We start from the raw sequence: 16,485 nt of genomic DNA on the forward strand, positions 1-16,485 counted from the left end.
CATCCAGGAACCAATGGAGGAGCTTTTATCTCTCCCCATTATACTTAGGAAGATAACACTTGAGATACACTGCTGACCACACAAATACTGTACGGCTGGATAGATCATCTGTCAAACACGGCTGTTATTTTATACAACTCGGGAATTTACTAGGAATTTGTATTCTCAATCACTGCTGACAATAGCCAAACACTGCCGGGAAAGCATAGAATTCGTAAAAATATTGAGCTTTCAAATAGAACTGCTTTTTGCTGGCATGTTTGGATAGTCATGCATGGATCAGTGAGATCCATTCATACTTCTCTGTGTAAAAGGCTTAGAAATAGTTAAAAATGGAAAAAATAATTGCTTGGGGTCCCCCCTCCTAAGCATAACAAGCCTTGGGCTCTTTGAGCCGTACCTGATAGTTTAAATACCGGGAAAAAATTGACTGGCCCCCCCCCACTATTTAGACAACCAGCACTGGGCTCTTGGCCCGGCCTTGGTTCCAAAAATATGGGGGACAAAAGACGTAGGGGTCCCCCATATTTTTAAAACCAGCACCGGGCTCCACTAGTCAGAGAGATAATGCCACAGCTGGGGGACACTTTTATACTGGTCCCTGCGGCTGTGGCATTACCCCTCCATCTAGTCACCACTGGCCGGGGTACCCTGGGGGAGTGGGGACCCCTTAAATCAAGAGGTCCCCCTCTCCAGGCACCAAAGGGCCAGGGGTGAAGCCCGAGGCTGTCCCCCACACCCCAGGGCGGTGGGTGCAGGGCTGATAGCCTTTTTAAGTGTAAATAATAGAATATTGTCATTTGTTTTAGAACTACAAGTCCCAGCAAGCCTCCCCCACATGCTGGTACTTAGAGAACCACAAGTGTCAGCATGCGAGTAAATAAAGGGACAGCTGGTACCTGTAGTTCTACAACAAAATAAATACCCAAATGAAAACAAGACACACACACACTGTTAAAGTACAAATTTAATATAACACACACACTCACACATACTTACCTACATCCCATGCTGGACAATCACATCCCCTTGTCCAGTAGAATCCAATTGGGGTACCTGTGAATCAAAAACCCAAAATACTCATCTATTATCTGGTGTTGATCGGTCCTCTTTATTCCTGAAGTAATCCACGGCTTTAAAAAAAAAAATCTGAAAATTCCGAGCCACGCCAGTAAAGGGGTCCATGTTTACACATGGAACCCCTTTTCCCAAATGCCGGGACCCCCTGTGACTCCTGTCACTAGGAGTTCCAGCAGCCAATCAGGGAGCGCTACGTCATAGTGCTCTCCTGATTGGCTGTGCGCTCCTGGCCTGTCAATTAGGTTTGAGCGCACTGGCTAGACTGGAGCTTAGCGCAGCTTCATTCTAGCCTATGATGGGAACTTTGCGGTCTGCGGCTAACCGCAAAGTTAATTGGGGTCACCCACAAGAGTGACCCCAATTACCCTCGCAGTTAGCGGCAGACCGCAAAATTCACATCATAGGCCAGAATGGAGCTGCGCTAAACTCCATTCTAGCCAGTGCGCTCCACCTGTTTGACAGGCCAGGAGCGCACAGCCAATCAGGAGACTGCTATGACATATGTTGCTATGGCGTGCTGTGTATGCCCCATCGTGACTAACGCCTCAGCCAGGTAAGATAACGGAGGACCCATCTGTAAATATATACAGATGTGTCCTCATACATCATACCTGCAGTGGCGCCAAACAGCCTCTCATTACATGCAAGGTCCCGTGAGGCCCTGCTTGCGTTGGTGTCATTTTTCGCATCTTTTTTACTAAAAATGCGAACTAGTCGCAATGCGATAGATGCACCAGTAGACTGTGCTGATAAATGTGATATGTGACACTTGTATATCTGTATATGACTGAGTCTCTGAATCTGTATGCAGAGTGCTACAATGTAGCAGCTGCAGCTTTTTTCAAATAGAAGTTCCATTGTGCTCCGTATACAGACACATTCACACACACAGATATACAAGTGTCACATACTGTACTAAATTAATCAGCACATTCTCCTGGTCCTAGTTGCATGGTATCTAGTTGCTCACTCACACCAGGCATCTCATGCTGTGTGGCGTATTGAGGCAAGATGTACATCTGTATAGTTAATTTAAAGGCACATGTTGAGTGCCGTTAATCTAGTACTAATTATATATTCAGCTTAGGAATTGATTTTATAGTGCAAAATGTATTCTTGATTTGTGTTGCAAAACCACAGAAGAGCAACTTGTTGTTGCGAATTGTATAATTGTTTGATATATACTGTGTAACCTCATTATTATTCTACATAAATATAAACTATTTTATTTATGTAAAGAAGTAAATCTTTTTTTCAAAATTATGAAATTCAAGCAAATTATAAAATGTAAGTTTTTTTTTCAAATGCCTTCCTGAGATAGCATTACCGGAACTGTATCGGAGATGTACAAGTACTGTCACAAAACCTGTCTTATTGAATCCCCAAACAATGACACATCTTATCATAGGCTGTAGCCACTTTGATTTCTGCTGAAAACATCCAGGTTACATCAGTCTTCCATAAATATACCCAATACTGAGCTCTGGTATATACTGATATATAACTCTGGCTACCAATATAGAATACTGGCTGTAGTGTTTATGTTATGCACTAAAACTTTATAACTGATAAAAGATTTTGGTACAATCTATTGCTAAATATTAAAATAATACTATCAATAATTTTTAACAATTGTAACATATATTTTGCTGTATTTTGATTCTACAGCTACCACTATTACAGTTACTGCTCCAAAGGATGCTGCTGGTAAGAACAATTTTGTTACTTTTTTATAATTAAAGTATATTGCAAAATATAACTATTTTGACACTTCCCCAATTTTTAAAATATTAAAATGTCTATCGTAGACTATCCTTCATTCATACACATACTCAAGACATACTCTAAAGAAATAACGGACACCGACAACTGAAATAATTTTGCCAAATGAAAATATCAGCTTTATTATTAGAAAGTGGTATGGTGGCAAGGAGGGATGGCCTATTTAAATCAAGTCCCTATTTATTCTAAACTTTTTCCCTTTTTATTGTGGCTGACCCAAACAACTTCTAAGTTTCAAACCACAAGAAGAGGCAAGGGCCCAACTTCAGCCCTGCTCCATCACATCATAAGGGGCAATATGGGGCCATTTGCCACCCCTTGTGTTGATTAATTTTGACTGGGGATACCGTGGCCAACTCTCCACTCAAGGTATTCCCCAACTCCAAGCCAAAAGGTGCTCAGGTGTCTACCCACTCTACCAGAGACCAAAGCCCATCTGGTCTGATGGTACTCTGGCCACGTAATGTATCAAACTCCACCACCTTCTCATCTCCTGAGCACCTATAAACCCTTTTTAACTATAGCCACAATTTCAGGCCGTCCCAACCCACCACAGTTTCAATGAAACTCCACCACCACACCTCTAACTTTAACCACTCCACTTACTCCTATTTACTAAAACGCCTACTACCTAACTACTAAACTCCCAACTATAGATGGATGACAACAAGTCCTCCAGAAATATTTCCATACCCCTCAAATTTAAATGGACACTATCAGCCATGTAGACCTGAGGGGTAGAAATGGAAATGGAGGGATGCGGGACCACAAACCCCCAGTTCTCACTCACAGCTTGGCCCACCACAGATTTGATCTGGCGCTGGACCAACTCTATGGCGGCCGGTCTCTCTGCACCTCTCCACACTAAACGTGGAATGTTGTCCGACCATCCCACACTTAAGAAGGGTAACCTGACCCCAATTAACTTTGCAGTTTACCGCAGACTGCAAAGTTCCCATCATTGGGTAGAATGGAGCTGCGCTAAGCTCCGTTCTAGCCAGTGCGCTCCTCCTGATTGACAGGCTAGGAGCGCACAGTCAAACAGGAGAGCGCCATGACGTGGCCCTCCCTGATTGGCTGGTGGGACCTTCAGTGACAGTAATCATGGGGGGTCCCGGCATTCAGGGAAAGGGGTCCATGTGTAAACATGGAACCCCTTTAAGTGCGTGGATCGGGTTTTCATTTTTTTTATTTTATTCAAGTCCCTGGATTACTTCGTGAAAAAAGAGGACAGATCTTCACTGGATTGGTTGTACGTATAATTTTATTTTTACAGGTCCCCCGTGGATTCTACATGGACAAGTGGACGTGAATCTCAGCGTTGGAGGTAGGTAAGTATGTGAGTGTGTAAGTGTGTCTGAATAAAATTTTACTTTCATGGTTTGTCTTGTGTTTTTTGGGGGGTATTTTTGTTGTTGTAGAACTACAGGTACCAGCATGCCTGTTACTTCCCCTCATGCTGGTACTTGTGGTTTTCCAAGTACCAGCTTGCGGGGGAGGCATGCTGGGACTTGTAGTTTTACCACAAAAAAAGGCTATCAGCCACCCATCCACCACCCAGGGATGGGGGGGACAGCCTCGGGTTTCACCCCTGGTTTAAGGGGTCCTCACTCCTCCAGGAAACCCCCGCCAGTGGTGACTAGTTGGGGGGGGGTAATGCCACGGCCGCAGGGACCTATATAAAAGTGTCCCCCGGCTGTAGCATTATCTCTCTGGCTCGTGGAGACCGGTGCTGGTTTTAAAAATATGTGGGACCCCTACATCTTTTGTCCCCCTGTATTTTTTGAACCAGGACCAGACGCAGAGCCCAGTGCTGGTTGTATAAATATGGGGGGACCGTACGCATTTCCCCCCCCTGTATTTTTACAATCAGGGCCGGCTCAAAAAGCCCAAGGCTGGTTATACATAGGAGGGGGGATCCCATGCAATTTTTTTTTTTACTTTTAACTCTTTAAACACTTCTCACTGATCCGGCCGGACTTAATTGTGTTATGTCTGGCAGTGTTTTACTAATCAGTCCCGTAAAACACTACCCGACAATACGAATCACATCAACATCGGAAAATACGAAAAATAGAAAACTCGGCAGCTTAGTAAATTACCGAAAATGGATTCAAATAGTTGCAGGAAAATATGTCCGATAAAAATCGAGATTAAACTCCCATCAAATTGGACCAAACGCGATTTTTAGTAAATATACCCACAGCTGTCGCTCTTTATAACTTCCTGCTAAAGACCTTACACATTGGAATAACCCTGCAAGCAAAATTAAGCGACCCCAATAATGATTGAACCTGTTTCAATGTCACCTTGCCATTAGCCAAAGCCACCATTATATCCTCTCTCAACTTTTCTACTTTTTTCATGAGCAAATGACAGCAACCCTTAATCATATCAATTTCAATACCTAAGAAGGTCAACACCGATATAGGGCCCACCGTCTTTTTATCTGCTACCGGAACCCCCAAATCAGCGAACAATGACAATGCATTTGCTAAAATATTACCACAAATATCCGACTCAGCCGGGCCCATGAGCAAAAAAATCATCTAAATAATGAACAATTCCAGACTCGCCTGAATTTTCTGAAATACACCAATGCAAGAAACTACTAAACTTTTCAAAATACGAACAAGATATAGAACAACCCATAGGAACATATTTATCCATATGGAAACCATCCACCAGGAGAAAAACCAAATAGCAAAAAAATTCTGGATCAATGGGCAACAGACGGAAAGCCGACTCTATGTCGATTTTACTCATCAAAGCTCCTCTATCAAATGACCTAACCTTTGTCAATGCATCTTTGAAAGATTGACAAACTACCATTGTCAAAACCTCCAGAATGGCATCATTAACTGAAGACCCCCTTGGCATGACAAATGCTGAATTAATCTAAACTTTCCCAGGGTCTTCTTAGGAACAACACCCACCGGGGACAAAATTAAGTCCGACACTGGCGGAGAACTAAAAGGCCCTACCATTCTTCCCAAAGCAACCTCTTTATCCACTTTTTCTTTCAAAATTTTCGGAAACCGCTCAGCGCAAATTTCAAACCACACCTGAAAAAACTTGGCCCTCATTAGGCAAAGGGAAGCCCCAGGAAAAACCCAACCTTAACAAATCAGCATCTTCCCTGTTTGGGTAATAGTCTAACCAATAGGACAATTTATCCAATCTCACTGGAGTAGGAGCACTACTTAGTACTGGCAACCGCGGGGGCGCAGTTCTCCTGTCTGTTGAAACCTCCTCTACCACCTGAGGGCCGCGTGCAGTCTCTAATGGGATGTGACCCCCCACAGCGGATACAAACATGCCGAAAACAACACCTAGACCCTAGGGTACATTGGCCGTTACTAAAAGCATAGCACCTACCTTGACTTTTTTTCCCTGACGTCCATCTACTACTGTTACCACCATGTTTATCACTAATCGCTTCAGAACCACTCTTCTGTGGTTGTGTAATGTCTACAAAAATCTCAACATCTTTTTTACCAAAATCCATGACAGCTCTACCATGCTGCTTCCTATGAAAATCCTCATCATAAATCATCCAAGCTGGCCCACGCCCTGATCTCACTAATTCATGCAACAAATACATATATTTGATTACGTTCAAATGCACTTGTGGTCTAGTCTCTAAATAACAGGCTGCAAAGACCAGAATACCTTTTTGCCAATTTGAATATGATTTATATGCCTCCTCACCTATACCCGATTTCTTTCTGGCTGCAGCTAATGCCTTCTTTGCTTTGTTTGTTAATGAAAACATGTTAACATATTTGTCCTCCCTAATTCTGGGCCGGATTCCTCTTAAAACAGCCGTACTAGCACACTGCAGAGAATCCGCAGGACTCTCCTCTGAGGACATGCTAGAACTGCTGTGTTTGCGCTTCCTTTTGTGTTTTCTCTTACAACCACTGCAATCACTATCCTCCGAATCTGAGGACTCCGAGGAAGATGCGGCTGAACCACTCTCCTTCCTGTGCCTACACTTACACTTATCCACGGCTTTTTGCTTCCATGTTTTCTCTGTAACCACTGACTTAAAAACAGAGCTGGCTTCCGCACCCTTCTAAAGTGCCTCAAGATCAAAATCAGACTCACCATCACACCTTCCGCCATTGTCGCGAGCGGATTCGACCACAGCCACTGATTATCCTGAATCCTCCTGTAACTCGGGGACAATCAAAGACTCTGAAGGACAAATGCAAGGGGAAACATCCACTAGCCACTCATCAAGTATCTCATGACCATTCCTTTCCCCGCGTGCTCTAGCACGTGAAACAGAAGCCGCTGCTTCACTTACACTACCCTCATTAATCCTGGTGAACTTCAGCCCCCTCAAAACTCTCCTCTCTTCATGACCGGCAGTGAGAAAGTGGACAAGTGCTGATATCACAGAGGTGCATATGGACGCCACCTCAGACGAAGTCCAGCCAGCACCTTTGCGCCCTCTCGCCTGGTGACAGCACCCTGAATGCACTGCATCTGCTTATGATCACCCAGGGACCATGAGCCTACCTTGTGTTCCTTCAGAAACCACAGTTCTGCCCCTCACACTCACGTTAAAAGGCTCAACTCTCCGCTGCATGCAAGCATTAGCGAGGCCTGAAGTACCCGTGTGCTGACCAACTCCCTTTGCACTTCCATTGCCACCCTGTAAACTGGCCCTTTCCTTGCTACCGACTCCATTGGGTGCTCCCAATCCTTGCACCGCTAATTGTTTACATGTTCCCCTAACTTCCCTTCCAGACTGCTCACAGCTAGAAAGTCCAGTTCTGTCACGAACGCCTCTGCCTGCCACGGTCCCCCGTGGGCCCACAGGTGACCACAACAAACCTCCGGAACATGTAATCCTGAGGTAACACCTCTCGATGCTACAGCTCTCCGCATCACCCCACTCCGTGATTCCACCAAAGTGCCAATGCTCCGAGACATTGTACCTACCGTTTGCACTTCCAATGCAGTGGCACTCACTCCACTATGTCTGCCACCAGAGCGTGTCACAGATGTGCTGGTCACCTGGCCTCTGTGTGACGCAGCTCCGCCAACCACCACAGCTCTCTCTGTAGGTTGAGCTTGACCCATGGCGGTGGTACTACCACCCTACACCCCACCATCTTCCCTGTACCGTTCTGCCCTGGCCCCCTCCTGACACTGACTCTGCGGTACCCATTCCTCCACTTTCAATAACACGGATAGGGGGACCTACAGCACAACTGGGCCTAGGCATGTTAAAGCAAAGAACAGATTAGATAAAGGAAAGATTAGAGAAAAAAGGGGGGAAGGAAAATATGAAAGGAAAATGAAAAGAAAATACAATAAATTCACAAATTATCAGTTCAGTACAACACAAACATAGAGCACTTCATTGTTCATTTTTTTTCTGAGGAAAAGAGGGAGAACTTAATCCTCTCCTCGTAAGTGATAAGCCCCTCCCATCGCCTGATTTCTCAGCAACCCCATAGGTTACCATAGAAACACCTCTACCTGTCCTTGCTGCTTCATTCAGTATACTACTCAGAATTTTATGTCACTAAAATGTCCTCCATTCTCTAAATCCTACGACTGATTATATCTGGAAACGGGTGTAGCGAGGGTGGCCCCAATGGAGCGCAAGCTCCGGGCGCCAGAAAAGTTAGAGGGCAAGCCGCCACCTGCCTTCCTCTCCCCCACCCGCTATACTGCAGGCCGCTGTACATACAGCCACAGAGAAGGAGTAGGAGAAGCAGAGGGGCACACACTGACTCTGAGACTAGGTAGAGAACAAGTCAGTCCAGAGGCGACAGCAGGAGACACTCACAGCACATGCCGGAGATCTGCTGCCCTATTTATATGTCTCACTGTCTGCTTGTAGCTGTGCAGCAGGGTTACTTCTGTCTTGCTACACCACTCTCTGCCCTTGTTGCTGCATCACCTCTTTCTGCCAAGGCTGCTGCAGCACCTCTCTGCCCCAGCTGCTGCTACTGTAGCACCTCTCTTTGCCCCAGCTGCTGCTACTGCAGCACCTCTCTTTGCATTAGAAGCTACAGAGTAACATATATAAGCAGCTCTACTGTGATGTAACATGTATAAATGTCTCTAAAGTGTTATGTAATGTGTATAAGGGGCTCTACTGTGTGGCTTAACGTGTATAAGGGGCTCTAGTGTGTGGCATAAAGTGCAAAAGTGGTACTACTGTGTAGTGTAATGTGAATAAAGGACAATACTGTGCGGTGTAATCTGTGGCCACTCCAATTCCCAATTAAGCCACAACCCTATATTTTTGTTGTGCACCTTATGCGTCCCTATTTTAAACATGGGGGTGCCCACAGGAAACTTTCACACTAAGATCCACAAGGGCTAGCACCAGCCCTGTCACCAATTTAGGAATTTTGAATATTTATTCTTTTCAAATGTAACATGCACCCAATTCAGTACAGTAGAGGGGTCGCCAAAACATACTCTTGCTCCGGACACCATGGCACCTAGCTACACCTCTGTCTGGGAAGAGCCATTAGGGCAGGGGTTCTCTAACTTTTTTGAATCACGGCGCCATAGGGTATCAGAATTTTTTCCATGGCACCACTAGGCCAAAAGTTTCTTAATGAGAAAGAAATATCAACTGAAGTAAATTGTGTTTATACTGTATGTCATCCTTAGGTTCAGTTATGTGGTAGGAGACAAGATTTGCTTCTGTTTGTTCACATATTTTATGATGGAGAGTTACTAACACTGGTTTTGCCTATTACATTGACCATAAATAATTTGAATTGGTCCTGGACCACCAAACCAGGGCACCCCTGCAAGAACCTCGCGGCACCCCAGGGTGCCATGGCACACAGTTTGAGAACCACTGCATTAGTGTCTGGTCTTCCTCTACTAAAACCATTTAGTCCAAGTGATGGACACTCTGATTAAGGATAACCCCTGGTGTTTAGGGTCTGCTGAATGATGTGGATAGTATTTGTAGATCCTGAATGTGTAACATGGTGACATTAGTGATACGTGCTGGGCCTTTATTACCCATGAAAAGGAGGGGCATGACCAAATATGAGCGGCATGACCACACTGCCTACTAAAGATAAATTTGGTGGTACATGCTATGAAGGGAAGCATTTGTCCCCCTCATAAGATGACCCATGCCCCCACCATGCCCCTGGAATAAGTGGAGGCATGGGTAATTAGTATCAGCTCTGAAGGCTGCTGTAATAAATTATAGGGCCCAGTACACAAGGAAAGAGGCAGGAGAGTATTCATGTGGGTGCAGAGTAACTACTCAGGGTGTATGCACAATCCTACTATTGCAACAATTGAGTAAGAATGTTGGCTGCCATACTCATGATACTCCCATGCAGTGCCGTAACTAGGCATTTTAGCGCTGTGTGCAAGAACGGCATTGGCGTCCCCCCTTTATACAAGACAGGGCAGTGCACGCCGTAGGCACAGGAAAATATATATATGGGCGTGGCTTCATGGGGAAGGGGCGTGGCCACAAAATAATACCAATTCATACTACGGTGCACAGTAGTCTCCATTATTCACATTACGCTGCACAGTAGTGCCACTACACCAGGTAGAGCCCCTTTTACACATAACGGCAGACAGTCCCCCTTTTTACACATTATGGCAGACAGCGTCCCCTTTTTACACATTACGGCAGACAGCGTCCCCCTTTTTACACATTACGGCAGACAGCATCCCCTTTTTACACATTACGGCAGGCAGCGTCCCCCTTTTACACATTATGGCAGACAGCATCCCCCTTTTGACACATTACGGCAGACAGCGTCCCCCTTTTTACACATTACGGCAGACAGCGTCCCCCTTTTTACACATTACTGCAGCCAGTCCCCCCTTTTACACATTACGGCAGACAGCATCCCCTTATTACATATTACGGCAGACAGCGTCCCCCTTTTTGCACATTATGGCAGCCAGTCCCCCTTTTTACACATTACGGCAGACAGCGTCCCCTTTTTACACATTGCGGCAGACAGAATAGATAGAGAGAGAAAGATAGACAGACAGATAGATACTTCCCCGCTGGAAGTCAGGCTCCTCGTGCTGGCAGATCCCGGGCAGCCGCAGGGGACAAGGAGGAGGAGGGAGGGGGACTGGAGTCGCAGCAGCGCTATGTAATTGGTAGAGGCGCCACTGCAGTAGTCCCCCCTCCTTCCGCATTGGCTGGCCGCTGCTGCGAATGCTGGGATGAGGGAAGCGCATCCCAGCATTCACAGCAGCAACGGGCAGCCAATGCGGAAGGAGAGTGGACTGCTGCAGCGGCGCCACTACCAATTACATAGCGCTGTTACAGCTCCAGTCCCCTCCCTCATCCTCCTCCCTTGCCTCCGGCACTGCTGCTCTCCTCCCCTGCCTCCGGCTTCAGCGTAGCGCACACAGCAGAGGCAGCTTGTAATAAGTCAATTTGACTCATTGCAAGCCGCTTGCCGTTGCGCCTCCAGGGCAACTGTGCTGTGTGCCAGGCACAACTGGCACACATGTAGTTACAGCGCTGCTCCCATGAAACTGCAAATAGAAAGAAACCACCATTTCACTGAAAGTATGGTCCATTGTTGGATGAATCAATCTGTTAGCAGTACAGGTTTAGTCTCCCATATCCAAAATGCTGGGGACCAGAGTTACTGTATTTTGGATATCAGATTATTCCGTATATTGGAATATTTGCATCCCATAATCAGATATCTGGGAATGGAACCCAAGTCTAAATGCATTTATGTTTCCTATTCTTCTTATACACATAGCCTGAAGACAATTACATACAATATTTTTAACAAACCGCACATCTCAACCTCTCATCCATCATATCACATTACTCTATACTGCTGCTCTGCCTTTGGATGCACAGCCAAACAAAAGCTGGCTGAACTTTCTGGAGCTTGTAGTTCCACAATAACTAAAACCGAAGAAAAACATGGTTTAGGGTCAGATTTAGTAAGTCTTGGAGAGAGATATAGTGGAGAGAGATAACGTACCAGTCAGCTCCTGTCATTTTTCAAACACAGCCTGTAACATGGAAGTTAGGAGCTGATTATTATTATTATTATTATTTATTATTACATTTTATTTATAATATATATATATCTCTGACAACCTACTGTATGTACTGCTTGTAATGTTGAGTCTGTACTTTGAAACAATGGGCTGGATGTAGTGACACCCAAGTTCGGCGGCCGAGCGGGATGCTTTTTTTTAAAGGGGCAATCATTTACAAGGCAAAACCGTGCCTTGTAATCAAGGCTTTGTCTATTAAATGATTGCCCGTTTCATCCCCTTAGGGGAGGTTTATTCAAATTCTAATTATGCAGTTTTCTTATTTCCCACCTGAAACATACCCATTATAATTTAGCTTCCTAACATATTGGGAAATAAAAGAATCATACCCCTTTCACATTGCACAAATAACCCGGTATCGACCCAGTATATTGCCGGGTCGACATTGGTCACTGTGCGATGTGAAAGGGGCCATGGAGAATTCCCAGGTTGTCTGACTCAGTAATTCAACCCAGGTTATAAGAAGGGTTATTCCCGGGTTGAATATCGGGTCAGTGGCAGTGTGAACGAGTTGCTGGGTCGATGGGACCCGGGACCTGTCCACTACATAGGGAGATGAACTCATCTCCAAGCGGCGCCTCTGCCCCCACTGCAGGCTCCGCCCCTGCTGCTATGCAACCCGACCTGGCATATTGTTGGGTCAGGAAGCCTGCTGTTAGGGTCCTGCTGTTTCCAATTCCCGGGTGGGATCCGGCATTGGAGATGTGAAAGGGGTATTAGTGATGAGTGAGTGAGTGAGTGAGTGAGTGAGTGAGTGAGTGAGTGAGTGCTTTCGCATTTATATATATAGATTTTAAACATTATAACTGATACAGGGTTTTGAAACAATATATTGTTAAACATGAAAATCTGAGTAATTAATGTGTCCTGTGTTTGTTTTTTATAGCTACTACTCCAAAGTATAGCGCTGGTAAGAAAAATATCATTATGAATGTTTTAATTAAAGTATAACGCAATATATAACCATAATAACCATATAAAAAGGTGTTACATTCCAAATAAATAGCCACTGTATTTGGGAGAACTAAAGTACATATATCACCTTATCAGAGCCATAGCAGTGGACTTGGACTGCCTCCCCCTCCCACAGCATACAGTATGTGACAATTTGACACCATGATGTTGAACAAGAAGTTGGTAGCCATATACAGTATGTCCAAAGGATGTGCCAGATGCCTCTTTAGGCAGCTAGGTGACCTTTCAGGGACAATACAGGCCAGAGATAGGTGCCACCAGGACAGGGACGATGCTGACCGCCCACCCTGACCTCGCTGGACCTTGGTCAGTGGCTTCAGCAGTGCGCCCCTAATTACAGCCCTGCTAATATATTTTGTTTTTCCTCTACTAAAGGAAATCAGGCCAACCCAAAGGCTGGTAACTATAATTGTTTGTAGAGCACAGGCAGAAGGATTATCCAAATGGACAGATGGCAGCTTATATACCAAAAGGCAGAAGGTGGATCCAAAGTGGTCAGAGAAAAGTTTACAGATCATAGGGAGAAGGCAGAGTCAAATGTACAGGCAACACTCTGCAGAGCATTAGCAGAAGTCAGAATCCAAATAGGCAAGTCATAGTTTGAAGAGCAGAAGCAGGAACCAGATTCAAAAAGACAGCTAGAAGTTTGCAACAGCAAGGTCAGAAGATTAATTAGGTTGGTATGCAAAGAAGAAAATAGGCAGGGTAGGTACACAAGTCAGTCACCTAGCACAGAATGTTAAGTGATACTTCACTATAAACAATTAGGTGGCATGACTCCTGCTCTAATGGTCTCTTTAGCCACACCTGTGCCGATTGTATACCTACATACCAGGAACCAGTAGCCCTTGTCAGCTTGCCTTACTCTGGAACCTCTGTGAAGCATATCACTGAACCAATCCTTCACAGTGAGCGGCACAAGTCTGAAACACCAGAAGCCACGGCATATACAGTATAGCTGACCATGATAGCCACAAGCATTGAATGCTTACCCATTGCCCAGTGATATGGTTGATAGGAAGGCTCTTACTGCCAAATTTCCAAACACAACTACACACACACATGTGGGTGCATGCACCACACATACACACACTATCAAATTAATAGAGTCATTGGAGTGCTGGATGAAATATGAGAATTTAGAAGGCTCTAGTTAGAAATGTATCTCATGACACCAGTGTGTGAGGCAACAGTGCCAACTACTGTGCCACTGCGCACTACACCCCTCGCTGGCACCATACCACTAGTGACAGGTATGGGACAAGGGAAAATACTGACACCATCAGGCAACAGTGCTAACTACTGTGCCACTGCGCACTTCACCCCACACTGGCACCATACCACTAGTGACAGGTATGGGACAAGTGAAAATGCCACCACCTACTGTATTCAAGAATGGGTATTATATTCAATAGGTGCCCAAACACATCAGGTGAAGCCATGTATGGATGGTGTAATGGTTAGCATTACTGCATCACAGCACTGAGGTCAAAGGTTCGATTCCCACCATGGCCTTAACTATGTGGAGTTTGTATATTCTCCCTGTTTGAGCGTGGGTTCTCTCTGCGTCCTCCGGTTTCCTACCACAGTCCAAGTAGGTTAATTGGCTTCTGGTAAAAAATTAACCCTAGTGTGTGCGTGTACATGGGCAGACTATATGGGCCAAGTGGTTCTTATCTGCCCTCAAATTCTATGTTTCACGTAGGGCCAAAATCTGTAAGCTGGGAGACATTTTAAATACACCCACACTCATATTTAATATCCTGGTTCCACTGCACTAAGATTGTAAGTATATTTAATTATAATTTTATTAACATGACTGTCCATTCAATACAGTCTTTTCTGAAAACTGCCTGGGATTACATTAACCAATTGGCAATTTCAGCTATAAAATCGCTGGCATCTCCCTGCATCACTGTACTTAACAATTATGTTCACTTTACAATTACTTTAGTCGGGCAAGTGCTGGAATCCTGCATTTCTTTGAATTTCTTTGCATATATATAATAAAAGGCTAAACTGCTCCTCACCTCTATGTGCGCCAGGGGCCACTAGAGGCCGCCACATAGAATAGATAAAAGTGATACTGCAGGGAGATCTCACACCCTGCTGCTAACTGAATCAAAATATTGATCCGACCATCTCACCCTTGCTGCTTATGGAGAGCGGGTGCTCTAGAGAAAAAGAGTGGGGGGTAGGGGTAAGGCCCTGATATCCGTCATTTTGGCTTTTTACTAGCAATATATATATATATATATATATACACACACACACACACACACACACACACACACACACACACACACACATAGGCACATCCTTAATACATCATGTATCTATTAAACAAAATATATGCATCCAACTTGTTAATAAATTACAAGCAATCTAAAATAATAATGTTCGTTATTGCCTTTTGAATACGTAATTGTGCATGCCATTTAAGACCATATATTTTGGGTTAGTTTTAACTTTCATTTTATTTTTATTTTTAGGAAAACAAACTCCCCTGGATGCTCTGACAATCCTCCTTGTATTACTCTGTTTGCACCTTTCAATTTTTTCTTAATGTTCAACATTTTATTAGCCCTGTGGTTGATAGACTGAAGCCTGTGAAGAAAATTACTGGTGGACTTTTATAGGAAGCCAAGGGTTGTTTCTTGCACCAAATATAATATATCTGCAAAGCACTTCTGTATTTTCTGCAATATTTCAAATGTTGAGACTATTTTTATATGATTTTACATAAAAACTTAAAAATATTTATGAAAGCCTATTTATGAGACATTTATATCCAAACTGTAAAACTGAAGGAACTGCAGTTCTGGATTTGTAGAAATTCTTGGTTTATGGAATTTTCTAGGAAGAGAGATTGTAACTAAACCTGGGAAGAGAGTGTAACTAAACCTGAAGAACTTGAAGAACAAAAAAGCATACAGTATTTTATATGGTAAAAAGGGGTATGGGTCATTGGGTAGACACAACTTAGGTATACAGTCATTAGGTCGACCATGGAAAGTCAACATGCATTAGGTCGACAGGGACAACAGGTCGACAGGTCAAAAGGTCTACGTGTTTTTTTTAAACTTTTTTGGGCGTCGTTTTCTTCGTAAAGTGAGGGGTAACCCCAATTAGTGCACCGTGTCTCCTCGCATGGCTCGCTTCGCTCGGCACAGGTTACTGTTCCAATCGTAGTCCATAGGGATCGCGAAGTATGAAAAAATAAAAAAAATTAAAAGAAAAATGTGAAAAACTCATGTCGACCTTTTGACCTGTCGACCTAGAACATGTCGACCTAATGACCACGTCGACCTATTGACCATGTCAACCTAACGAATGTATCCTGGTAAAAGGGAACATCTTTTCCATGTGAATGTCTAGAGCAGCTATTTACCGGGAAATCACTTAAAGGTTGCTCAATGATCTCTGTGAAAAAGTTAATAAGGCGCCCATAATTTTATTGTGATTACATAAACACTTCTTTAAGCTTGCTTACCACTAAAATAACGACACACTAAAATAACAACACAGACACGGTTAGCTGTAGTTAAAGGTCAGACGATATTTATTGATCGCTGACCTGTTCGTTAA

General features: G+C 44.2%; 1 long non-coding RNA gene across 1 annotated transcript in view; it reads left to right on the top strand.

Annotated features, from left to right (window-relative positions):
- Positions 1-15,579, top strand: part of LOC134943687 (uncharacterized) — a 32,962-nt gene extending 17,383 nt beyond the window's left edge. The window contains exons 3-5 of the long non-coding RNA XR_010181678.1: positions 2,749-2,787; positions 12,809-12,832; positions 15,390-15,579. This is a non-coding gene — a long non-coding RNA (uncharacterized LOC134943687). The remainder of the gene's footprint in view (positions 1-2,748; positions 2,788-12,808; positions 12,833-15,389) is intronic.
- Positions 15,580-16,485: the final 906 nt, after the last annotated feature.

This window comes from Pseudophryne corroboree, chromosome 7 (genome assembly GCF_028390025.1).
Source record: "Pseudophryne corroboree isolate aPseCor3 chromosome 7, aPseCor3.hap2, whole genome shotgun sequence".
Classification (NCBI taxonomy): Eukaryota; Metazoa; Chordata; class Amphibia; order Anura; family Myobatrachidae; genus Pseudophryne; species Pseudophryne corroboree.